Raw genomic sequence first — 27,066 nt, forward strand, 5'->3', positions numbered from 1 at the left:
TTTCACAAAGAACCAAACAGAGAGTTAAAATACCAGCCAGAGGCACTTAGCACCTGGGATGGGTGAATACCTAGTTTCTTCTGATATACCAAGTGTTTCCACCGTCCTCCATCCCTCAGAGTCTTGAGAGCTTCCAACTGGTAATAAGGCTTACATAACCATGTCTCTGTTTTCAGGGCTGTGGGATTCCCCACACACGACGCACAAAGGTTCGTTATCTCATTCTTGTCAACATTTTTAATAGTAGCCATACTACTAGCTGTGAGGTACTCAGAAAATCCTTTATGAAACTTCTCACTGCATTCTTTTTTTGTTTGTTTAATTATTTATATTATGTACCATTGGTGTTTTGTCTGCATGTATGTCTGTGGGAAGGTGTCAGATCACCTAGACTTAGAGACAGTTGTTGAGATGTCTGGTGCTGGTTGCTAGCAATTGAACCTAGGTTCTTTTGGAAGAGAAAGCAGTATTCTTAATTGCTATGACATCTCTACCTCCTTTTCACTGCATTCCTAAAAGGGTTATTAATACATAATTACCTCAATAAAAAGAAATTGTGACACTGAAAGTAACAGCTCTGGTTGCACAGCTCTCCCTTATGACTCTAGTTTTGGGTGAATGTCTTTCACTAATCATCTTTGCAGTCAGGATCAAGCTCTCCGCCCCCACCAGATACAACAGTGAAGGAAGAAACTATCACAGCATGTGGGTCTGGAAAGGCCTTCTCTAAGAGTATTCCCGAGACTAAACCCAAGTCCACAGAACCCACAACTGCGTGGAAAGCTTTTCAGAGAAAACAGAACATAAGCCACTTACTTCAAACCCTGGCAAATAGTACTTACACATAATTCACTTCTCTGGCCACAAGCCTGCTTATCTTCCTAACCTTCTCCATGGGTAGATTAGATACCAGGAGAAAGACTGGGTGTTGGGTGCTGAGTGCTGCCTGGACATCCATCAGTATAATCACTGCTAATTCAGTACAGCAATTTTATATCTGTGAACAACACAGAACTTAGAGCTCTGCCTTCAATCAGCCTTGAGGGCATCTCAATAACGGGACAAAGAGAAACAAAAGCAACTAGGAATACTCCCATCTGTGAGCATGAACTATATCAGCTTTGGTGAAATTTGGCCCCTTTGACAATGCTGGAGCACATGAATTCTCAGACAGTCTATATCCAAGGAGCATGCATCATATTTGAGGGGTTTATTGAGCCTTGCTATTTAGCTTCCATAACCATAAAAGTAGCTGTGACTTGCATTATTTAAACACCTTAGGAACACATTGATTCAGCTACATGAACCCGGCCTTTCCGCTTACCACCTATGATTCATGATGCCTGTAATTTGGAAACAGGCAGGACTAAGACAGAATCAGAACACCATGAATACCCAAGTCTTATAACGTTCAAGATCACTTGGGTTCAGTGTTTTCACATGATTATACCCAAATTCCTAAGGACTTACTTATGTTTTGGAGATTCCTATTTCATGAGAGGCATCATAAAAAAGCCCCTTAGTGGGTATCTGACTTTCAGAACAGGGGCTCTGCTCCCATGTGTTCAGCAAGGACCCAGTCTGGGTAAGGAGACATGAGCTACTATGGGCTGACCCACACACATCTATGAATAACTCTGGAAAGCTCAACAGTGGTTGTCCATTCCAACTGCATGTGTCATTTAAAGGAATATTATTCTCTTATGGTCTGGATGGTCCCAATGCTCAGGTCTCAAAGACTCGGCCTCACTGCAGCACTACACAGAGCTGACTAGGATGAGGATGCATCACAAGGCTCACAACATAATGGGCTGGGAAGAAGCTTCATTATAAAAGAATGCAGGTTTCTACCATGATGTGTAGTCTCACACAAGCAACGATTGGTTGAAAACCTCTAAAACTGCAAAATAAACATCTCCCTCTCATATGAACCTCAGGTATTTTGTCACAGCTACATAAAGATGTCTATAATGCAAAAAATCAGAATGAAGAAATAAAAGTTGAGCATTTATGCTCAATTTTATATGCTAATTAAAATTATAGCTTTTTAATTAGTATCTGGCATTGGCATAGTATACTTACTATAACTAATGAGCCAATAGTATGGATATACTATTAAGACTGACAGTTTCTCCCCAGTGTCCTGTTTCTCTGTTTGCCTCCTTGTGAGGATCCTAGATTAGGCATTGAGGCTTCTTAGGTGCCTTCTGACTGTGACAACCCAGACTTCCCTGCTTTGAGGAGGGCTGGTCCCCTGCTCTATAGAATGACCTTCATTAGAACTTTTACGATATTTTCTACTTCCTGGGTGCAGGCTGGGGAAGAAAAGCAGCACTATTCACCACAGGGTAGCCAGTGGACACATCACCAACACAAGTATGGCTGGTGGCCTGGACCTTGAGCACCTGTCAACTGTGGCTCACAGAAGCTCTAAAAGACAGTGCCTTCACCCCAATGCTGGTGTACCCCAGCATTTTGTTTGTGTCTATTGTTCTGTTGTGCTTTCTCAGAAGAATACAAGCTGCTCTAGGCTCATTCCACCCTCGACCTCGGTCACAGAATCCATGCAGCTGATCCCACAGTGTCTAGCACTGTGTATACCTACCTTTATACGCACATTCTTTACAAAGAATTCTGGTTTTGGTGCCAATAATGCAGAAACAGTTTCGGACCTCTATGCTACTTCAGGCTAGCTCCTGGGCCATAGCCCTGCAGACTGTAAAGAGCTATACTGTAATCTTGACTCAAGTGTCCAGAAAAACCTTTCTTCTCTCCTAATCTTCTCGCCTTTCTGTATTTTGATGTAAAGGGTGAGGAGCCATCAGAAGAATGCATATAGATAGGCTGTGGAACTGTGAAACGACAGAAGTATGCAGTCCTCGACAGAACCATCAGCATACAAGATCTTCCGACATGAAGTTTACAGAGTGGCATCCACTACTGGCTCACGGAAAGATCAAAGACTACTCTGGTTACGCAGACGGTCTAGCATCCAACCTTCTCATAGCGTGACACAACGTTGTCATCCAAGAAGCCCATGCTCCAGCTTTATTTAAATTTTTTTAAAATTTGTGTGTGTGTGTGAGAGTGAGGGGGGGGTGGGGAGAGAGAACAAATGGCTGGTGTCTAGAAAGAAAACCCCTACAATGCAGAGAAAAGGACAAGAGAAAAGATAAGCCACCGCAGAGAGTGAGTGTGCAGAGATGGCCAATGCACATAACACAGTGTTCAAACTCATTTGTCACCTAAGACCACAGGAAGGGTCTATTTTAACACTTAGCTGAGGAAACCAGAAAAGGCTGTTAGTGGAAGTGAGTCCCCATGTTCTGCTAGGTAGCAAGTGGAAAAACAAACAAAAAAACAACTCAGAATGATATTATGAGCTGCATGTGGATGTAAGCACAACGGTGCACTCCCAATGGTATTATGTGTTTCGGTGATTTCTGTATTTCAGATATATTTCAGTGTGTTAAGGAAGATGCACAATGATGCTCACAGCAGCAAAGGTGATGATGGTAAAAGACAAGAATCAGCCCAATCAGCAGCAAAGGGACAGATGAGCAGTACAGCCACACAGCTCAGTATCCTACAGCAATGCAGAAAAATAAAGCACGCAGTGCTTCCTGCAGTCACACAGGTGACTCAGAATACAGAAGTAGCAGAAGTGTAAGGACTATAGAATCCAGGGTCCCATTTTTTTTATAACACAGTAGCACAAACAAAATTAGATTATATATGTCAGGCTTACATATATGGCTGCTGGAATCAATTTTAAAAAGCAAAGAACAAATGACTAGTGAGTAAATAAATGGGGAGTACAGGAGAAAATCCTATCGGTTCCAGAATAACTGAAGTAGATCTTCCAGCAAGGCGTGTGGCTGTGCATGCAGTCCTACTTCTACAGGACAGGGTGTCAAGCAGGAAGGCATTACTGCAGAGGAGAAATGTGACAGGTGCCCTAAGGTCAATGCCAACAGGAAGCCCATGCTGACTGTGTGCACTTAGCCTCCAAGGACCCATTTGATTTAAAAAAAAAAAAAAAAAAAAAAAAAAGGGACAGTGCAACAGAAGGGTCTTCCACAAAATACTGAATCCCTTACTAATGACACACAAGAGGTACCTAAAGGGTATAGTGACTGGTGTACACTGAAGCAGAAAAATGGATGATTGTTAAAAACCCAAATGAAGGGGCTAGAGAGATGGCTCAGTGGTTAAGAGCACCGTCTGCTCTTCCAGAGGTACTGGGTTCAATTCCCAGCAACCACATGGTGGCTCACAACCATCTGTAATGAGATCTTGTGGACAGTCACACATGCAGGCAGAACATTGTATACATAACAAAATAAATTAATTAATTAAAAAAACAAACAAATGAAGCCTAGCATTCAGTTAGCAGTAATATAACAATACTGTTCACCAGTTATTACTGCTGTATGGTAGTCAGGTAACAGAGTTAGTATTCTGTCAGTCAGCAGTCACTGAAGTTTCTTGGGATACCAGTTAGTCAGCTATGAGCTTTGAACTTCAGGACTGTCTGACTCTTGTTAAGGGCCAGAGTCTCTAAGTCATCAGTTCATTTAGTCATGGTAAAATAATACCCATGCTTGGAAAAAACCCAAGCCACAGAGATATGGGGTATATGAAGTCACACTCAGATTTCTATCAGAATGACATTCCAGTGACTATGACTTCTCCCAAGGGTTCAGCCAATACAAGCACTGAGTGACGGCTGTTCCTTACAAAACATGCTCTAGCTCACGCTCACTCAGTGCTGACAATGCAACAAGTTCATCCCAGAGCAGCCCCTCGGGGTGTTGTCAGGCCTGCTACAACTAAACAGACAAGGGGACTGAAGCTATATAAGCCAGTGACCTACTTAAGAAATGACAGTCAATCAAAGAGTAGATAAGCCCAAAGCCTGACCCAGAGTCTGTAAATCTATAAAAAGTGCTGCCTCATTTGCAGTAAGTGACATAATTTGCAAAGTCTTGCTTGTAAAGCCATTGTTTATAGCCTTGCTTGTTAGATTTTCCAGTCAAAACAGAGAATAAACACTGCATTCAATCCACATTGGTTTGTATGTGTGCATGAGTATGTGCATGTGCAGGGGGGGCATGGGGGTGGGGGGGGACGGGGGATGCAGGGGGAGGTGAGCCTGTGCATGTTAATTGGGATTTGGTATTCTTGGAGTTGATACACATGGTCTGCATTTATTTACTTGATCAACATTAGTTTTATTGTACATTATAACCACAAGCAACAAATGTGAGATGAGCTCCATTCCTGCCACAGGCCCATTTTCCCACTTCTGTGAGCCTCTCACTCAGTCATGTAAACTAGAAATTATTTGACTCCAAATGACAGGCTCCTGAACCAAGAGGAAATGAGACAGCCTTTTATAGCCCACCCCACCCCCCACATCTTCCCCCAGCAATTTTTAAACAATTATTTAAACTTCCTATCTGAAGCAAGTAGAGATTCCCAGGAAATTTCCAGGACAGTGCAGAGTTACTTATATGCGGCACCAATTTCTTCCAAGGGTTAAATGTGACCCAGATAAAGACACTAATGGCAGGACTTTGTAATTGGTTCTGTCAGTTCACTGTGTATGGATTCCTGTAGCCACTAACCCATCAAGACAAAGAACTGTCCCATCAACAGATCTTTCTCTCATACCTACTCATAGGCACACTCATTTCTGGTTTCCTTGTTGACCTCAATGGGCCTGTGCAAAGCAGTTTCACAATAGCCAGAATATGGAAAAGAGGAGGCTTATTAACAAAGGGCAGTCAGGCAGTAGAGGGCAAGCCACATCCTTCCAATGTCCCCACCTTCTAAAGTTTCCACCACCCCCAATGGTGCCAGCAACTAAGGACAGAGCCTCTAACCAATGGGCCTCTGCGGACATTTCCTAGAAGATACTACTGTAAACCTTCCCTTACTTTATTTTGATTAACACTTAAACCATCCCTCTATATGCAGCTTATATGCATGCGCTCGCACACACACACACACACACACACACACACACACACACACACACACACACACACACAATGACTCTACAATGTGCCAAAATAAGGTGGAAGAATGTTCTCAGAGGAACAGACAATGCTCAGTTCTTTTTGTGATGGATAGTGGTCCTTTGGAGACTAGCAAGGAACAGCTCCAACCTGAGGAACTAGAAGTTCCAGGCCTTGTATCATGCAATCTACAAAAACTTGGGTCTACTGTGGGTACATGATGTTGATTAGTTTTATTTTCGCATAGAAACAACGGATTCATCAGATACTCTGTATCAGTCTTGTGAAGCTCTTGCTCTTAGCATGGTCAAAATAACATGTCTCTTCACAAGCAATATCCACACTGTCAAGCAAAATTAGCCCACTAAAAAGCCTTTGGGTTCTCCAAAGCTCCAGCAGGCTCTCATAGAATTGGGAGCTCCATTTCTAAACACCAGGGCACAGTAACATATGGACTGCAATCTTGAAGGCAACAGGGTGACAATGTTGTTCTACTGTCTGATACTGACACATCTGAGAGAGCCCAGGATGAGTCTTAGTCACTGCTCTATTGCTGTAAAGAGATACCATGACGAAGGCAACTATTATAAAAGGAAGCATTTGACTGAGGGCTTACTTAGAATTTCAGAGGTTTAGTCCCATCATCATCATCATCATCATCATCATCATCATCATCATCACCACGGTGGGGAGCAAGGCTGCACACTTGGAGCCGAAGCAGAGGAAGAGGGGGAAGGAATGGGAGGGAGTGGGAAAGAGGAGGAAGAAAAGCGGGGGGTGGGGGGGGAGAGAAAGAGACAGAGAGTAGAAGAGGGAGAAAGGGAGAGAGTAGAGAGAGGGGGGCAGACAGACAGAGACAGAGACAAAATATCCTCAAAGGCTCTCCCCAGGCACTTACTTCCCCCAACAAGGACACACTTCTAATCCTCTTCAAATAGTACCACTCACTCCCTTATGACTTCGAATCCGTAAGCCTATGTAAGGCTTTCTTATTCAAACCACCACAGGGTATATACACTGCCCTAAGTAAGGGTAGAACAATTTCCCCAGTGGCCTAGAAAAAGGTCCCAATTGGTACTTATAAAAAACCTTGTTTTCACATACAGAGATTTGTATTTATGAGGTTCACTTCTATCTGGTGTTTAAGTGAAGGTCTTGGAACATGTCCCATCTGCTAGGGAGGACTACTGCATATGAAAAGTCACCTTCTGTGGCCTAAGCATTCCTCTGTATGATCCATGGGAGAAGGGTAGGGTCTGCTGCTTACACACCAAGTTAAAAAAAAGCATTACAAACAACCCAGATGACAGTTGACAGAAGAGACAAGCTATATAGAAAAACTGCTAGGAATCTCAAGCCTAGAGAGGACATCACTGGTGTCCCTGGAGTAGACAGACTGCCTGGGTATTTAAGAGGAATGCCACTACTAGACGCCCTCTGGCTTGAAGCTCACCTAATGGAGGGCTGCTCCTGACTGTGATGTATGCACTGTTACCTACATAGTCTGTGCAGAGAAATGGCTGTAGCTTTTTCAAGAAGAGAATCATCTTTATGCCCTACAGTTGGTGTTATACTCTAAGCTTACCAAAAGACTTGTCAGTGCTATGTTAGGTGTGACCAAAACTCCTGGAGGGGGCATATCCCTAAATAGGGAGCAAAAGCTGGCCTCCAAGGTCACAGATATGCAGAAGTCAAGGTCACCTTCCACCAACATCAATACTATACTTTTGTTTCCATCCAGAAGATCTTTTCATATCTGGCTCAAATGTCCACACAGTGCCCCAAACCATTCCTCTTAAACTGTGATCTTGGAAAGTCTAATTTATTCCTGTTTTCTGAGCCATTTTAAATCTTGGAGTCCAGAAACTTTCTAATGATTTAGGGAGTGGCAGTCAAAGAGAAAATTAATCCTGATAGAGGAAGCTTAAAATTCAGGCTCCACTGGGCCCTGCATAGAGATCCACCAGGGGCATGTGCAGGCACCATGTCCTCAGTACCCCGACCCTCAAGGCCACACAACCATTAGGCTCTGCTTTTTCCTGTGTGTAGTCTCGGGATGGGTAGATGAGGGGTAGATGGGTAGATCCCATCCATTGCCCATGCATTGGCAAAGCAATTCTTTTTTTTTTTTTTAAAGTTACCTAGTCAAAGTTCCACTGCTAAATGTCTACATTGCCTGCCCTGATACACATGACATTTTGTTTTCCAGAAGGAATGTCGTGACAAGCCACTCTACTCTAGAAAATCTCTGAGTCTCAGCAGCAGCAATGCTGCCATTTAGAGCTGAGTGGCAGCTTCCTCCCTACTGTCCTCAGCACAGCATCTATGTGCATGGCCCAGGGGTTTGCAAAGACAGAGCACATGTCACTACCCGCCCTTTACTGCACTGTACTAGGCAAATAAAATGACCTCCCTGCTCAATGGGAGGCCTTATCTATACCACCAGGTCTTGAAAGAAAACTCAAAAATATCTTTGCAAATTCTAAAACCCAATTCAGAAACACTCTGCCTCTCCCTCCCCACCCCCACCCCATTTTCTGGGGACACATTCCAACCCCCTTTCCGCATGCCTGAAAGCATGAAGTTAGCTCCAAATCCTATACACAAGCAGGCAGTACAGAACAGCTGATTTCATGCTGAAGTGGCTACAGAGAGGGAAAGGACACCACACGGGCACATGGACAAAAGGACAATTCACATCATGATTGGGACTGAGCAAGACTTCTTCGTACCACTCACAGAGCATAAAGCTGAAAACTGAATGGATTATTTCGGAAAACTTCTACTTATTTTTTTTTCTAGGAATGGCTGAATATAGATAACAAACTTCAGAAAATGAAATCTAGATAAAAGGGTAATATTTTCATTTAAAGCATCAACAGAATATTTGTTACTCACTTTCTATAATCTCTCATAAAAAAAAAAGAAAGAAAGAAAACGGATATAGGCAGACTTGATTTTTTTTTTAAATGTGTTTCTCTAGTTTTCTAGGAAGCTGTAGTACAGGTGTGTCAGTGAAGACAGACAGCAGGGAACATGGCTTATCATTACCTCAGCCATAGAAAATGATCATGTTACTGACCACGCACAGAAAGGTTAAAGAGCACTGTGAGAAGCCATGCTGCTCAGAAGGGAGCAGAAGCAGCTCCAGTGCATAGGAAGTAACTACAGAGCACAGACCCTTGTGGCCTCTGTGGATAATTTCTGTCACGGCAGGTCTAACTGTAAGTTGGAGTCATTAGTCTAAGAGGACCCTGAGCACCTAGGGTCCCTTAACCTGTAGGGTTAAGAAGCCTGAAAAAGTACCTCAGCCCAGTTCAAAACCACCACTGGGGTCCCTGGTGCCTCCCTCCCACTGCCCCTCTCTTCCTTCACACCACTTTACTTTGGTTTCTGAAAAATACTCTTCAAATCCTATTTACTGGCCGGAGATTTTCCTATAGGAATAGGGAGGAGAAAAAAAGAAAGATCAAAAGAAGCTGATGTAAAAATGAAAGACTTTAAGCAGGGGAGGATACTCCCAGCCTCCTTATGTACCTATGAGCAATAAGCTCTGGCCAAGGTATTTCTCTCTCAAAGCCTAGAGAGTTCAAAGTAAGCATACAGCTGTCACCAACATCTCCAGGGCATGTCAGGAAGGGTAGCATAACCTTCAGACAGGAAGGAAGCCCATCTTTTAAGCAGCAGGCCTCAGTTCTGATGCTTACTGTTTACCTAGTCATCCTGCACATGAGCTAATCTGTTTGTAATAAAGGCCAGAAACACACCAGGGCGGGCAAACTTCATACCGACCCTACCAGGGTTCTGCAGGCATGCCATTACAGTAACTAGAGAGAAGGCAATGCCACAGGGCTTTTGCATGGCATTGTAAATGCTTGCCAGGCCATCACTTAATCAATTATTACAGACCTATTCCCTCTTAGACGCATGGCATCAATGCTGTGGTCCTCTCTTGGCCTTGGAAACCACCAGGGACATGAAGACTCAAAGAGTCATTTTTGCCAAACAGAGCCCCCTGGCCATACAGAGCCCTCCAGCTGTATACATGCGGCAGCAGCAGGAACCTGAAACCTTAAGTACACACCATCCAGTTTCATCTGCAAATGAGCCTTTCTAAGCCCTGGGCAATGGCAGTCATTTACTAGCAATTTCCAAAACAACAAATGTGGGGCCATGCTAAAAACAAGAAACAAACAAATCCAAGGCACATTTTCTAAACGTATAACAATGGTTTGGAGGTAGGTTGAGGCCCCTCTAGCATTCATGTGTCAAAATCCCTTTTGTAAGGTATTAAGGAGGCTGAAATTTAATCTATGACACTTACAGGATTGATTGGGATTAGACAGATTGGAATTAGACAGATCCACGCACGAAGGCTGGTGGCTTTTAATGAAAAAGGAGAGACTCCAAAAGCCATACTGTCCGTGTGTGTGTGTGTGTGTGTGTGTGTGTGTGTGTGTGTGTGAGAGAGAGAGAGAGAGAGAGAGAGAGAGAGAGATGTCGTGCACAGCAGGAAGGCCATCACAGCTGGAGCACCCAACCTGTGAGCTAAAAAAAGCTTCTTTTCTTTATAAATGATCCCCTAGTCTCTGGAATTTTGTTGCAATAATACAAAACATATTAATATATGTTAAGCTCTAAAAAAAATAACTTTTATACAAATCAAGTATAATGTGAATGTAATTAATGAAACTTTCATTCATTAAAGAAATACTACTAGATAGAATTCTCAGGAATATAAAGGCAACTGACAGGCTTGGTGTATTACTTTCTCCTGCATTGTAGTAGTACCTGTGTAGGAAGAAAGGAATAGACATAGCATCACAGTTGGCATTTATAGCTCAGGATAATCCCAGCAGCCACTAAGGAGCTGGGGAAATACAGTGGAAGATATCTCTCCCCCTCGGTATTGCACACAAAGGCCTCACAGCATCCTCCCCATTAAGCAACAGCCACCACCAGCAATATGGAATTTCAGTTTTCAGCCGAGTGATCACCTGTAATTAAAATGAGTAGAGTGTGAAAAGGATGTGTGAGCATCCTGTCTCCATCATCTCCATTCTCCAGAGTGGGCAGGCCAAGTGCCCCAAATTTTGTGCCTTTACTTTAATGAGGTAAGACCAGGGGGCAGGAAAACACTGGAAATAAGCTCTGAGTCTCCACTCTCTCTAACTCCTCCCTCAGCACAGTCCCACGTATAAGTCTAGTAACTTGTTGTAGTGGCTGGTTTTGTGTGTCAATTTGACACAAATTAGAATCATCAGAGAGGAAGGCTCCTCAGTTGAAGAAATGCCTTCATGAGGTCCAAATTTAAGGCATTTTCTCAAATAGTGATCAATGGGGGAGGGCCCAGCCTATTGTGTATGGTGCCATTCCTGGGCTGATGGTTGCAGATTCTCTAAGAAGGTAGTCCAAGCAAGCCATGAGGAGCAAGCCAATAAGCAGCATTCCTCTATAGTCTCTGCATCAACTCCTGCCTCCAGATTCCTGCCCAGTTTGAGTTCCTGTCCTAACTTCCCTCAGTGATGAACAGCATGTGGAAGTGTTAAGTTGAACAAACCTTTTCTACTTCAATTTGCTTTTTGGTCATTGTGTTTTGCCGCAGCAATAAAACCCTACCTAAGACACTTGGTACACATATTAGGTACCCATTAACTAGAAATGTACCCAAGACTGCCATCCCAGTCACCACTCTTCGTAGACAGCACTACACTGGCATCCCTCTGGCACACTGATGATGCTGTCCAGCCACTCTGCTTCCTGCTGGCACTTCAAAAGATCACTGAACAGAAAGCATGTGGCTAGACCCCCACACCACTGCCTCAAGGACTCATACCCACTCAGGCTACCAGGCCTGCCCTGTGCCAAGCAGAAGTCTCTGCCCATGTGCCCTTTCATTCCTTCAAACTGGTTCTAGAGTAATATCCGTGGGGCCTTCCCAGACTCCTGCAAAGGGCAGTGCTCTAGACGGAGTGGGTACAGGCCTGCGCAGTCTAGTTGGCCACAAGGATATCTGGAACCACATTTTATCTGTTTTTGTAGCTGGCAAAAGACAGTGCTAAAAACAATACTAGCAAAATGGCTTAGAAGATGGCCATTTATTAAACGATTGCTACCACTCACTCTAAACCACAAAATTAAATGAATTCTTTATAGATCTCATCCCTTATGAAATAAACATGGCCCTTAAAATCAGTGCCTGGCTGGTGTCATGCACCCTGCTGAGTATGCAGGCTGGTCCAGAATCAGGAACCAGTAGAATCCTCCCCCTCCTTAGTGCAAATTAAGTCTTTTGATGTCACTGACTGATCATTAAAAACTTCCTCATAACCAGTGCCAGTCTGTTCTTGATGAATTATTAATGGATTCTGTGACCAGATCTGAGAAGTTATAATTTCTACCTTACTTGCCCATGAAATTTGACGAACAGATTGACAAGTGACCACATTCACAAATTACCTGAGTCTAATAAGGCTCCACTTCAGTGACCACTTTTAAGACCTCGAGTCACTGAATTTGAGGAGTTTCCCTTACAATCGATCCGCCATGATAAGGATGCTCCCTATGCCCATGTGGAGCTTGTCATGCGGAGGAAGGCAGGAGGGGATCTGAAGCTCAGCAGTAACCTCCGTGGGCAATGATGCAATATATAGAACAGGGAGGATTGGGAGTCCAGTTCTAGAGCCTAAGCATCATCAGCCCTGGATTCTAAATCGATCTCACAGACCCCCCATATACCAGGGACAATGAGCCACTTTCTCCATGGGAAATCATAAAGATACCAGGGTAACATGCTGGGGCATTTTATCAATTGCACCCTTATGAAATACAGCATATCAACGTCATGGCATTCCAAATAGCACATATTGCAGCAGGCAGAGTAAGGACATTTTAAAAGCATCAAGGAGAAACAACACATTTACAAAGTGTTTCAGTGGCCGCATTAAGACCAAATGAAAGAGAATTCTAACTCACTTACATAAAAATACATTTGCAGAAATTATTATGCCAAACTCCATACACCAAATCATAGATTTGAGACTATCTTAAGACAATCTAAACAACAGAAACAATATGAGATTGGTAGGGAAAAGGAAGGGTGGTGGGTGGGTGCTATCCCGGCAATTCTGAGGAAATACTCTGCAGATGATAATATGTCTTCTTACAAGGTGTTTCTCACTGCTGACCAGAGAGAACACTGGATGAACTGCACCACATCCTGAGTCAAACACCTCAAGCCATCAGTCATGGCCAAGATATTTTTGTGGGCTGGGGATGTAGTTCGGGCATAGAATGCTTGTCCAGCATGTTTCCATCCCAGACACACACACACACACACACACACACACACACACACTCTTTTGTGTGTGTCTCTGGGTGTTTGTGTATATGTCTCTGTACCTCTCTCTCTCAAATATTTCCGTTACACAACCACATCTTTGTTCACCAACATCACTGTGGGGGCTCTGGGGTCCTGGTTGAAGAAGGTCAATTACACTCAGCATTCCTTCTAATACAGCTTAAGCACATCTCTCGCACAAATTTATGAAACAGTCCTAGGAACCTATTTATTTGCATTTCTTCTGATATGACCTTATCTTCTCAGCACCAAATTGTACTTGAACTTGAACAGCAGAAATGTGCACGTTTACCTTTGGCACGCAGTTACAATAGGTGGCTGGGAAAACGCAGCACTCTTCAAAAAGATCAAGTTTTTCTGCTGAGAACAAATTGAACGTTCCAAACTGCAGTGATCCTCCAGGCTCAGACCGTAGCAGATGAGTAGGAGCCAGCCAGGATTACACTATAGGAAAGCAACCTATGGGATCTGTAGAGAAATAAAAAGGAACATGTATTAGATGTGCTTGTTTGAGTTCAATTATCCATTTTAAAAAAAAAAGAAAAAAGAAAGACACTGGTGAAACAGGACTGTGGAGATGGCTGTTAAGAGTGCTTACTGTTCTTGTAGAGAACCAAAGTTTGGTTCCCAGAACTCGCACTGGAGGCTCACCTGCAGAAACACACACACACACACACACCACACGTGTGCGCGCACACACACACCAGGGACCAGGAACGGACAAATGGAAGGAAACACACACACATACACACACACACACACACACACACACACACTCACTCACACTCACTCACTCCCATGCCCCCCCACCGGCCCTTCCCCTCCCTCCCCCTCTCATATGTTGCATGAGCAACAGGTGAAGAAATGACAATGGGGAAAGGCTCCCAAGCATCTCTACCCTCTGCTCTACTACTATTCATTGCCACAAGGAAAGATTCCAGATGCAAGAGAGGCAAGCTCTGGTGGCATTCAGAGAAAGGATAGACAGGCTACCAAGATGAGACTTGATAGCCTATGATCATATAATGGAGGAAGAGGTCCCCCTTGGTCACTGACATAAGGGAGGAGAATTGGGTGAAAGCAGGAGGGAGGGAGGAATGGGTGGATACAAGGGATGGGATAACAATTTAGATGTAACCTGAATAAATTAATTAAATAAAAAATAAAAAAAGTAAAAATGAAAAAAAAAAAAAAAGAGGCAAGCTCATAAGGAGGAGGACCACACAGATTCCTACTCACAACTGACAGTGTCTTGCACTGCCATTTGCCCAAGTGCCACCAAGTGAGTCCCCAGTCCTAATGCTAAAAGCATCCCCTGCCCGTACCAGGAAATCAGAGACTAGCACTTTAGTTAGTTAAGGGGCAAGCAGCCAACACGGGAGGCCACACTCCCTCCTGCTTGTCGAGTTGGCCATGCATTCATCGCGCACACACTTGGGCAAAAACTTCTGGTTTCCTCTAGCATTTTCGAGGGGGCTCTGGTGTGCTCTGCAGATTTCCAAGGGAGTTCACTGGCATCTTTAATCATTGCAAACCCAGAAGGGATCTGTCTTGACAGTTCACTTGGAGACAATCTATTAACTCATCACTAGGATGATTATAACCCGAAACTGCTAAAAATCCCACAGAAAAACTGAATTATATTTTCCTCAAATACGAAGTGATAATTCAAGCGGAGCGTTACAGTTCAAGTGTGAGTGTTACATGGGCAAGTTCATAAATTTTGATTTAAAAATGAATCCCTCTATGCATTTTCTATCTCCATCTCAAGAGTTGAATGGTTTAAAAAATATGATTTATTATAGGGAAGAGCCCATAAGCAAACACAATGAGAATACTAGATGCCTTACTCTCTGTCAAGTGTTTACTGTAAGATGACATGACGTGCTAGTGCTAGACTCAGGTTCATATTCCTCCTGCTGTCACAATGACCTAATTATTTCTGTGTCTTGGGCACAGCCCCGCCAAACATCTCTGTATCTCTAAGTCCCATACCTATTCTAGAAAAAGATTGGGTTTTTAATATTTTAACTGAAAGAGGAACTTGTCTGAAGTCAGGCTTTCTAAGGAGTATCCGTGCAGATTTGGATCTAAGACCCTTCCAGGACATACGTGAACGCCTGAATTTACAGAGTGTTAACTCCCTTGGGGACTGCGTAGGTCAGCTTTCTATTGCTACGACAAAATACCCAAGGAAAATACTTGACTTCAATAGAGGAGAGATTTATTATGGTTCAGGGGGGTTGAGCATTTAGTCCATAGCAGGTGGCTCCATTGTTTTGGGGCTAATGGCAAGGCAGAACACCATGAAAAGAATACACGGTAGAGCAACACTGCTAACCTCACACGGGACAGCAAGTGAAAGAGAAAGAGAGGAAGTGGTTCCAGTAGCCCTTCAAGGACTCAGGCAAGGGGACTTAACTTCCTTCTTATAGACCAGTGGGTCTCAACTTTCCTCCTGCTGTGACCCTTTAATACAGTTCCTCATGTTGTGGTGACCTCATAAAATTATCTTCATTGCTACTTCACAACTGTAATTTTGCTACTGCTATGAACTATAATGTAAATGTCTTTGTTTTCCGCTGGTCGTTGGCAACCCCTGTGAAAGGACTGTTCAACTTGAGAATCGCTGTTCTAGACCCTACCTCTTAAAGGTTCCACTAGCTTCTAATGATGCCATAGCCTTTAACTCATGGTCTTTGTAGGACACTTAAGATCATTAGCAGAGACACTAAAGGTCTTCCTTGTTAGGCTTTACAGATAGAACCCACCTGGTCTTTGCACACCCTTTGTCCCTTCTGATAGTGAGTAAAGAAAACATGCTTCAAATAGCAACAGAGGACCAGGTGCCTCAAGCAAAGATATGAACTAGAAACTCATGGTGTCTAACGTTTGGACAGGTCCAAACACAGTGCCTGGTAGTGCCCTCAGACAAGGAAAAGCAAGAAGTATCAGGGCATGACCTGAGATGATGCAGTTGCTGGGGTGGTAGCCTGGAACCCATCCTAAGGTGCCAGAGACGCATCTTCACTGAAGTGAGAGACATATTTACTGTATTTTCCACGAGATAAGCAATGAGCTAGGAAACCACCTACCTATCACGTGGGCACCAAAACAGGAAAAAACACCGACCAACACCTTTCCATGCATTGAAGAGAAGTTTGTCACTCACTGCCCCTGCTAAATCTGATCCTAACAGCTTACTCAAAACTTTGGTTAAGCAAGAATATTTCAAATCAGATCTTAGTGACAATCTGTGATCTAAAACCACCCCTATGCAAAATGTATCAGCCAGCTAGAGAATGGCACAAGCCACATGCAGAGTACAAAGATCTCACCAAAGAATTTATTCAAGAATTTCCTGCCATTATATGGGCAGACGAGAAAATATGAAGAAAAAAAAAGTGTGTGTACTGCTATTAAAAATATATGTGCACTCCCTAGAAAAAAAGGTAAACATTTATACTATATATATGCATGCATACACACACACACACACACACACACACACACACACACACACACACACACACAGAATTTGTGTGTGTGCACGTGCCTGTATTTGTTTCTCTGTGTGACAGACAGGCTTTCTCTGTGTAGCCTTGGCTGTACTGGACTCACTTTGCAGACCAGGCTGGCCTCAATTTCACAGAAATCTGCCTCCCTGTGTGCTGGGATTACAGTGTGTGCCACTATATCTCTCTTTTTTTTTTTTAACCCTAATTTGAACCTTAATAATAGAACATTTTCCACTGCAAAATCAAAAGGTGGAACAGATCTAATTCCTTGTTAACACTGTGGTTTTCTTCTGCTCAACTGCAACTATCCCTTGGGATTTCCACTGTCTGTTCTGAGGTGTGTAGCTACAGAACTTGCTTCAACTCTAACTGCATGCTCCAAATTGAAAAGCTTGGTCCCATGGGCTGCAAACCCTGGCAGTGCTCTCTCTCACCCAAGTTCCAGAATGAGCACAGGCAAAGCCCTAGTGCAAGCAGACCTGACTATTCATATACTCTCTCTCTCTCTCTCTCTCTCTCTCTCTCTCTCTCTCTCTCTCTCTCTCTCTCTCTCTCTCTCTCTCTCTCTCTCTCACACACACACACACACACACACACACACACACACACATATACACGCCTGCCCCCCAACAGGGTCTCTCCATATAGCCCTGGCTTTTCTGGAAATGACTTTGTAGAACAGGGTAGCTTGGAACTGAAAGAGATGAATCTTCTTCCTCAATAGTGCTGTGATTAAAGTTGTGCAATAATACATGCAGCCATTCCAAACTTTCAAGGGCCATTGCAGTGCTGTGGTGCAGGACTATTTCCTCCAAACTAGGGTCTGATATGGATCCCCAACATCATCCATAGCTAACGCATTTCATTCTAGCTTGGCCACTTGGGGTTAAGGAAATGGTTATATACATTGTTCTGTTTAATAGGCTTGATATGCATGTTTAATAGACTTGATACTTCCGGACATCAGAACTCCCTTTGCTTTTTTAGATGGCTAACCCGTCCACTTGGCTACAGTGACCAACCAGTAGAAATTACCCTTCAGAAAACTCTGAAGTCCTACTTTTCTTCAGTCTCCCTGACAGAAACACAACAAAGAGCAGAGCAGAATGGGCAGTGGTTCCTCTGCCATGCCCACTGGTTTCTATAGCAACCAAGGAACCTGTGCCCATCCTTCAGGCAGGCGTTAACCTTTAGGAACCAACAGTTAGTATAGGAGCATGTGCTGTCTCCATGCCATGATCACCAGAGAATGGTAAGCAACTCCTATCAGTGGCGATCATCTTCCTGACGTGCTTCCTATCCTAAAAGACTGGCTTTAAATTCAACACGAGTGGACAATCATGGAGATTTAAAGGCATGGGGGCACGCATGACTTTCATTTTTAAAGTAACTACTTGTCACTGCTGCCATGAAAGACCTACCATATAACATGTCTGGATGGGCCAACAGTGCACACCAACTAAAGGCCTAGGTGTGTAGTTAAGCAGTCCTTGTATAAAATGCTTGGAAAATATTTCCAACTCTGAAATGCCTGCATAGATGCTACCAGTTTTGCATCTCTAACCTGAAACTTAAAATGTGCCAAAAGATGAAACTATTTGAGCACCAAAAGACTTCAGATTAGGAAACTCCAAGCTGTACATATAAAACACCAAAAGATCCTCACTTCTAATCAAAAGACAGTTAAAGGCAATTGTGTTTATCCTTTATATAACACTGAACAGCAGAAGCCTCTAGGCTCTGGAAAGCTTCCTTGCTATACCTTATTCAATAAAAGACACTGGTTTCTGACAGAGAAAAGGGCAACAAGTTGACTTAAATGGTGTCTTTCCAATCCAGCCCTGGCTGCCCTGGTTGAAGTCAACCCTGATCCTGAGCAACTCAGCGTTTCAACTAGAGTCAAAGATTCCAAGAGAATGACCTCAGTCTCTCGCCTCCAGTCCCAAGGCCCCAGGAGGGCTGAAGTCTGTGGCTACTTCCAGAATTTCATTTTCACTCAATAGAAAGCTCTCATGAGATGGCAAAGCATCAAGTTTTCCATGCTAACTGGATCGTATAACCAACTCCAAGGAGTAATGCTGGTTTTATCAGATTTGGAAGGTATTCATAACACTCAGTTCATAACAATCAAAACCAGTATTGATTCTAAATGGCCTCCATGACATGAGGCTGAGGTGGGTGTCAGGAGAGGGAGACAAATTTTAACCTCTGGAATAATAGTTTCTGCCTTCATATATCCCAGGAATGACAGGTGGGGAAAAACACTGCAAACAGTGGACCAATCACATACAGTTACAATTAACACATGGACCAAAAAAGCAGCAACTAGTGTGTGAGAAGCACAGAGCTGTAAGCCCCGCTTAGGTATCTACTTCCTCACCCACTGTGCTGTATGCATGGTGTGTGTGTGTGTGTGTGTGTGTGTGTGTGTGGTGTGGTGTGGTGTATATCTTACTGTTGATCCTCAGGAGCTGTCCACCTTTCTTTCTTTCTTTCTTTCTTTCTTTCTTTCTTTGTTTGTTTTATTTTCCCTTGAGATCGATTCCTGGACTCCACTTAGGCTTGGCGGTCTGGCCAGCAAGCCCCAGGGACACACTTGTTCCCAACTCCCCCTCAATGGGATTACAAACACACACAACTATGCCTAGCTTTTTATATAGTAGTCAAACTCAGATTTTAATTCTTCAGCAAGCACTTTACCAACCATGCTTTCTCCCCAACCCATCTGAAACACAAGATCACCTAATACATGGCAGATTCCGCATCTGCTACGGTATTTCTCTACACCTTCCCTTTGGATCAAACCCACTCTCCCAACCAGCAGTGAGGCCTACTTCTCAGCAGCTCAATGAAACACTAAACACACCCAGGATTTGGAAAAGGTTCACCAACATTCTTATGTGTGATTTGTGTTTGCTGTTTCTTGATACTAGGTCTAGCTACACAGCCCAGGAGCGTCCCCCCAATCCACCCACTGTTGTGAATACAGGTGTGCATGGTCAAGTTATGGTCAAGATGTGTGCAACACATCACAAAGTGTGCTGACAAAAATGTACACACACACACACACACACACACACACAGATACACACAAACACACACAGAGACACACAGAGACACAGACTGTTTTTTGAAAGAAGGGGAGGGGAGGAGGGACAATGAAATCCTGCCTGACATAATTCAGGCACATTACATGATCGAGATAATTTAGCCTAATTACAAAATATGTGTCAAACACTAACATTTCATGACCCTTACCTTTGGGCATAAAGGACTGAACAAATGAAGCTGTAGAAAGCCCAAGGTCAAGAACAGTATTTAAAATCAGGGCTGAAAATTCTGCCTTTGGCATGTGCCCCTGAACACTTGCACATGCACAAACACCACGACCACCACCATCATCATCACTACCACCACCACCACACATTAAAACACAAAAATCTCAAAAAGTAAGACAGGAAGGCAGACATAGCCATTGCTAAATTGGTCACAAGTGACAAGTTCAAAAGGATGAGAAACCTATCTTTATTCAACCTTAGAGAGTACAACTAGGGAATTAAAGTGACCATGTACTTCCTGCCAACTCTCTTGATTCACTGGCTTTCTATACAAAAACCAAGAGATAGCCCACAGGAGGACCTTTCCCCCTCCTTTGGCCATAACTTGTTTGTTATTCTGGGCCCTCCTGCCTATCCTCCCCCACCCCACCCCGCTCCACCTGTGGCACACACACCCACCCATTAATGCCTGGATTTCCTCCCCAGTCTGGTCATGCCTTTGGAAGTCCCCTTCATGCAAGCAGCCCTGGCTGGATGAAGATGCTCCAAGAGGCTAAGCAATGTTTCTTCTAGGTTCCCTCATAGCTTCTGGCAATTATTATATAGCAAAGGTTGATAAATTCTGTCTGCTAGGGGCTGAACTCTGCCCCCTTTCAAAGTCACAGCTTGGAGTCTGAGCTTCCGTTACTTTAGAATGTAAGCAAATCTGGGCATAAGATCTTTTAAGAGGCATCTAAGCTAAAATGAAGCAGTATGATGGTGCCCTTTTGATCAGAGGAAGAGGTACCAGGTCGGTGTACTGAGAGGAAGGACTAAGGGACAATGGAGCAAGAAGGCAGTCATCTTCTTGCTGAGGGAGGCCCCAGAAAAAACCAACTCTGATGGCACCTAGGTCTTGGACTCCTATCCTTCTGAAATATTAGAAGAGGCCTGATGTTTAAACCCAACAGCCTGCAGCACCTTTTTAATGGTAGCTTGAGCCTTCCAGAAGACTGTCAACTGTGACTTCTCAGAACTCGAAAATATACATGAGTGACTGAAGCCTAAGGGAATTAGAATCAAGCATCAAACCACAAAAGCAACTATCTCAGGCATCAGCCAGCACCTTCCTCCAGTGCACAACAGACTCACCAGTTCTCCAAAGTTACTGTCCCTTAAAGTCCGCATAAGCACCATGTTTTCCTCGGGGACATTTTCCACACCTTGGCAAAGCCCTGGGGTGTCAATCACCACTGCTATATCACAACCATGTTTAAACACATGCAACAGTAGACATAATATATGCCCACCCCCATATTCACTGTCACCCAACCTCAACAATTACAGATACATACAGAGCCCTCCCCAGGTGAGTTTAAAGCAAATCATACATGAAATCTAATTAGCCCAGACAACTCAGCACACCCCCCCAAAGGAACAAAGTGCAGCTCTATTACACATCAAAATGACTATTAAATCCTTAATATAAATGTCCCACCTGCATTGTGCATAACTGTCTTTTTATAGCTAATTTATTTGAATGAAGGTGCAAGCCACATCCACAACCTATAATCTCTAGTCTATCGCCTAAGCCTCTTTAATTCTATTTCATTTAAATGATACATGCTGCAGTGCTAAATTGTCCATCCTGCAGAAGTGGGGCATTGTACACCATGTGGATTCAGGCTCACTGGTGTTTTCTACACACTCCCCAATCCCTGATATTTCCAGGAAGTTAGCAGTTATGCCCAGAGATCCCTTAGATGGGAGAGATTTTCTCAAGGAAAGGGGCTTGGCCCTGACTAAGTGCTAGACCCGGAGCATTCCCTGCTTATTCAGTGCTTTAGCATCTGGGAGCAGTCCACCTCCCCCTCAGCCTGGCTCTTGCCCCCTATCCTTACCTAAGACTCCCTGGGGGAATTCCTGTTTCCTTTCCTTCTTGGTTTAGGATTCCTTCTAGAAAGAAGTATACACTGTATTACCCCCACCTCACCACCCCCCACCCCCGGGGTAAAGGCCCATGAAATCAAAGGCTAAAAATTACAAAATCACCTGAAGCATTGACAAAGTCAGGTTTTCCTGTTTTTAATCCTATCAAGGGGCCAATGATCCTCTGCAGAGGCTGGAGAACTAGAGTGACTGCATCAACCAGGGAGATGACTCCAGGAAGCCCACACCACCCTGGAAAAGTGGAGTGTTATGTCCCTTAATGACCCTACTAAAAAATACAACACCATTTATACTATGCAGCAAAACTACTTCCTTCCCTTTCCTCCTATTCTTCGTAAAAGAGAGCCTCCCCAAATAGCTCAGGCTGGCCTTGAGCTCTTTATGCAATCCTGACTGGCCTCAAACTCAAGACTCTGATGCTGCCACCCTATTCCAAGGGCTGCAAGTGCAAGGCTACGCCTGGCATTCTCTGTGGTTTTTCTACAAAAGAAAAGTCAAATATATTTTCCACACAAAGGATATTTATTGTCTTATATAAACCCAAGAGTTTCACTATAGCCTAGAGTTAGTCAAATCAGAAACCTCACAACCCTTACCCCTGCTATTCAATAAGAACATCTGTGTGTTACCTTAGAGCATGAATTAATTTAGCCACACAAACGCTGAACCTGTGATGCCTGCCAGCCACACATCTGTGCATCGCAGAGTGGAAGCATCCAGAGCTCCGTGCCGGTCAGGGCCCAGGTTTTCATTAACTCAGGATTAAGGCACTGTGTCTCCAGGTAAGAGGGCTATGCAGGGTAGGAAGTGCTGCTGGCGCTCTACCCTTATTCTACATCACACTGACAGCTGGCTCCTATGGTCTGGGATCAGGCCTCTGTGTCAAAAGCTTGCCTTCAAGCTTGCACTATTAAGTAGTAGTAGAGCCTTTAAGAACCCTAAGGCTGGCCGGACGTGGTGGTGCACGCCTTTAATCCCAGCACTTGGGAGGCAGAGGCAGGCGGATCGCTGTGAGTTCAAGGCCAGCCTGGTCTACAAAGCAAGTCCAGGACAGTTAAAGCTACACAGAGAAACCCTGTCTCGAAACAAAAAAACATACAAACAAACAAACAAAAGAACTTCAGGCTAATAAAAATAGGAAGTTCCTCTGAGAAATAAATGGACAATAAAACGTGAGATGCACACACACTGCTTACCTTACTGAGCCCAACAAAGGAAGGAATATCACCACATACTACAACATGGATAAGTTGGAAGACTGTAAACTCCCAGGTGCAGGAAGACAAACACTATAATCTCCATACACAGAACAGTACAAAGCTGTTTGACTGGTAGTCTGCATGGGGATTTGTGCCAACAGGTAAGAAACTTTAGCAAAAATAAGTTCTGTAGATATAATTTAAATTGAATTTTTAAAGTCAAGCTTTAAAAACCTAATGATTATAAAAATTTAACATGAGGGTTATGAATTGTTGTAATTGAATTAATTACATTGTGTTTTTTAAGTACATTTAGTTGTTTTAAAATATTCCAAATATTGTAAGAGCACAGCACCCACATTCTTTCTGGATGCCAGACCCACCAGTGTCTGCAGTGTCTTCTCTCTCAGAAACACCTTAGTCTCCAGCTCCCAACACCACTGTCCAGCCAAACCCTCATGGTTGAGGCACAAATTCCTAGAGGCTCTTCTGGAAGACTGCCTTCTCCTGCCAGAGAAATCATAGACTGAAGTCTGACACTTAGACAGCTGTCCAGAGAGGAGGAGTCACCACGAAGAGAGCTTAACTTCTCCTGTGCTGGTGTCATGGCTCCAGACAGAACCAGTCAATACACTTTCAGGTTGCTGGGGCATGGATGCTGTTATCATCTGCCTGTTTTGTTTTGCTTACTTCAGAGACAGGGTCTCACTTTAGTCCACACTGCCCCAGAACTTACTATATAGCTTAGGCTGACCTCAAACTCAGTCCTACATCAGCCTCTCAAGTGCTGGGCTTACAAACATGAGTCACCACACCCAGTGAACTGCCACTTCTTAATAACATCCCCTCTGTTACTACCCAACAGCCTTTAGCAGCCAGTGCCACTTTAGGCCCTAAATCTTTTCCTTTCAAAGTTCAGTGCCACACAGACTATATATACCCTTGAATTAGGCTGTAAATAACCATATGAATCTTGAATTTAGAAAACAATACTAATATTCCACAACTAACAAACTGTATTTCTTACCTATAAAGTTCTATCCCACCCCCACCCGCTTGAGACATGGTCTCACTAGGTAGCTCTGGCTGTCCTGGAACTCACTATATATATATACCAGGCTGGTGCTGAACTCTACCTGCCTCTGCCTTCAAGTGCAGGGACGAAAGGTATACACCACCATACCTAACCTATTTATGCCTTTCATGTATCTTTTGAGATAGAGTGTCCCTTTAAAACTCAAAGTGGCCTGGAATTCACTATGTAGCTCTGGGTAGTCTCAAACTCACAGTAATAGTCTTGCTTTAGTCCCTTTACAGAGATGAGCTATCACATCCAGAATATTTCGTTTATTAAACAAGTTAGCAACAAGCCAATGAAAGGGATTGAATCACAGAGCTTCTAAATTCTAAGGAGTGGGGGGTGGAGGGGAGAGTTTCCTATGGCAGTAGACCAATTAATGCAATTCATAAAGAACCATTCAGATACTGTGTCTGGGCTGAAATCCAATTAAGCCATTTCTGTGTGAATATCCCCCAAAAAGCCACCCACTGAGCTTCAAGTGGAAATAGCCATAAATGTTCAGATTAGCTGCGTCAGCACTTCTGAAAGTGAAATCAGACAAGAACACAGAGCTTGACATGTGCGCCTTTTAGCCTGGCACAAAGAGCCAACAGGCATGTCAAAAAACCACCTGACACCAAGCCAATCCCTATCCATGTCCAACCAGGTCTCAGACAATCCTCACCCACCCACCCCCACCCCGTGAGACCGCAAATTCACACATTTTGAAATGATCAACTTCAGTTCCAAAGTGCAATGTGATTTACTGGAGAAACAGGAAGAGATTTTGAATTTTCTCTGAATTCATAATTGTATTCATCAGCCTTATACAGTATAGTCTTGAAACTATTAAATCACAAATTCACCCCTGATTTTCTGCATGCAATTTGTCTCACAAGAAAATGTGCAAGCAAAGCCAAAACAAAGCAAAACAGAAACCCAAATCAAAATAAAATCAAAACCAGAACAACCTGAGGCAGAGATTTGGGAAGGGCTCCAATAATAAATCAAATTACCCCTTCACTTTGCCATCACACTTACAACTGGCAAACCAGAGGATCTGCAGGTCACACTAGAAGGAATAGGAGCGCAGGCAGTAGGTAGGTGTTCAAGAAACAGAAGCACTTCACTCACAACCCAAATCCTACCAGAGACCAGCAGGATTAGCATACACACCGGTCACCAGTGGTTAGGGAAAGAAGAGGAAATGAACCATGGCCAACTGGAGACACTGCCTGGGTGAGAATATGCTCGCAACTATGTGCATGGGATGCAGATGACACAAACTGTTCCAAACTAGAAGCAAATCCCAGGTCTACAGCCTGCAGGTATATAATGCTGAAGCTAGTACTGAAGTCAAAAGCCAGGTTTCCTCAGAGATTACAGAATTCACCTTGCTAACAGAACTACATGAAAAGTCCCACTTATTAAGCCAAAGGTATTCCACTCCTGCCAAGCAAAAACACTGCAGAGAAGGCACAGCTTGCTTGCCTCTACCCTTCTGAACTATGCCGAGGCTGTGGGGGTCAAAGTGAATTACAGAAACACAGAGCCTGACTTCTCATTTTTATTTGCTACAAGAAAAATTATCTATTGGAAAAGAAAAAAAAAAACTAAACATTTAGGTTGCTTTTAAAACAGCGCTGTGTTGTACAAACTATAAAACTTACAGTAAACATCCCATAAAAACAACCCCAATAACTCTATTTTATATTAACATAACTGTTTTAGATAAAATCTAAGAAAGTCTATCTAATCTTCCTTTGCACAGACTAACCTCTGAAACAAAAGGTGCCATGACATTTCCTTGAGTTATTTCTCAGAGAAGAACGCTCCTAACTTGACAAGAGAAAACACGGTTTCCCAAGTCACCATTCCAACACTATTACTCCAGATATACTTTAGGTTAACTCATTCAACAAGTATTAGGGAACAAATTCCAGAGTACTGGATGCTAGCAACCTTCCCAGCATGCACATATGCAGGAAGATGAGGTTACTATCTGCTACTGAGAACACACACTGGCTTTGGAGTAAGACACTCCCAACAGACAGCTGAGTTTAAAACTGACTTAGAAAGTGCATCTTTCTCATGTGATGTGGAGAACAAAGAGAAAGGATGTCCTGCTTTCTTGTAAACATTAAATAGCATAAAATGAACCCCTCCCCCCGTAAGTACCATGCACATATGGGTTCTATTGTTACAACAAACAAACAAACACCATGACCGAAAGAAACTTGAGGAGGAAAGAATTTATTTCAGCTTACAATTCTCAGGTCACAGTCCATCACTGAGGGAAGTCATGGCAAGAACATGGAGACAGGAACTGATACAGAGGGCATGGAGGGGTGCTACTTCCAGTCTGCTCTTCTATACCAGCCAGGACCACCTGCCCAGGGGTAGCACCACACACAATGGGCAGGGCACACCCACATCAATCATCAATCAAGAAAATGCCCTAGAAACTTAATAATAGGCTAATCCTACAGAGGCATTTTCTCAATTACGAGTCTTTCTTCCCAAATGACCCTAGCTTGGGTCAAGTTGAAAAACTACTAGCCAGCACAGGATCCATACTCAGATCAAACCATTGCACCAGTGTCAGGGAACACAGAGGGTCGATAACTTGCCAGGTTCAACTCTGTTAGAAAATGTTCAACTGTCTCTTTCCTGATTCTGTCATTTTCTCCACTGAGAAA

General features: G+C 43.5%; 1 protein-coding gene across 3 annotated transcripts in view; it reads right to left on the reverse strand.

Annotated features, from left to right (window-relative positions):
- NCK2 (NCK adaptor protein 2) overlaps positions 1-27,066 on the reverse strand; it is a 137,508-nt gene that overhangs the window by 51,974 nt on the left and 58,468 nt on the right. For all 3 annotated transcript variants that reach the window (XM_084751907.1, XM_084751905.1, XM_084751906.1), the window contains exon 2: positions 13,676-13,851. The gene's annotated coding sequence lies outside the window, so the exon portion shown is untranslated. The remainder of the gene's footprint in view (positions 1-13,675; positions 13,852-27,066) is intronic.

The sequence above is a fragment of the Acomys minous genome (assembly GCF_964271855.1).
Source record: "Acomys minous genome assembly, chromosome: 13".
Taxonomy (NCBI): domain Eukaryota; kingdom Metazoa; phylum Chordata; class Mammalia; order Rodentia; family Muridae; genus Acomys; species Acomys minous.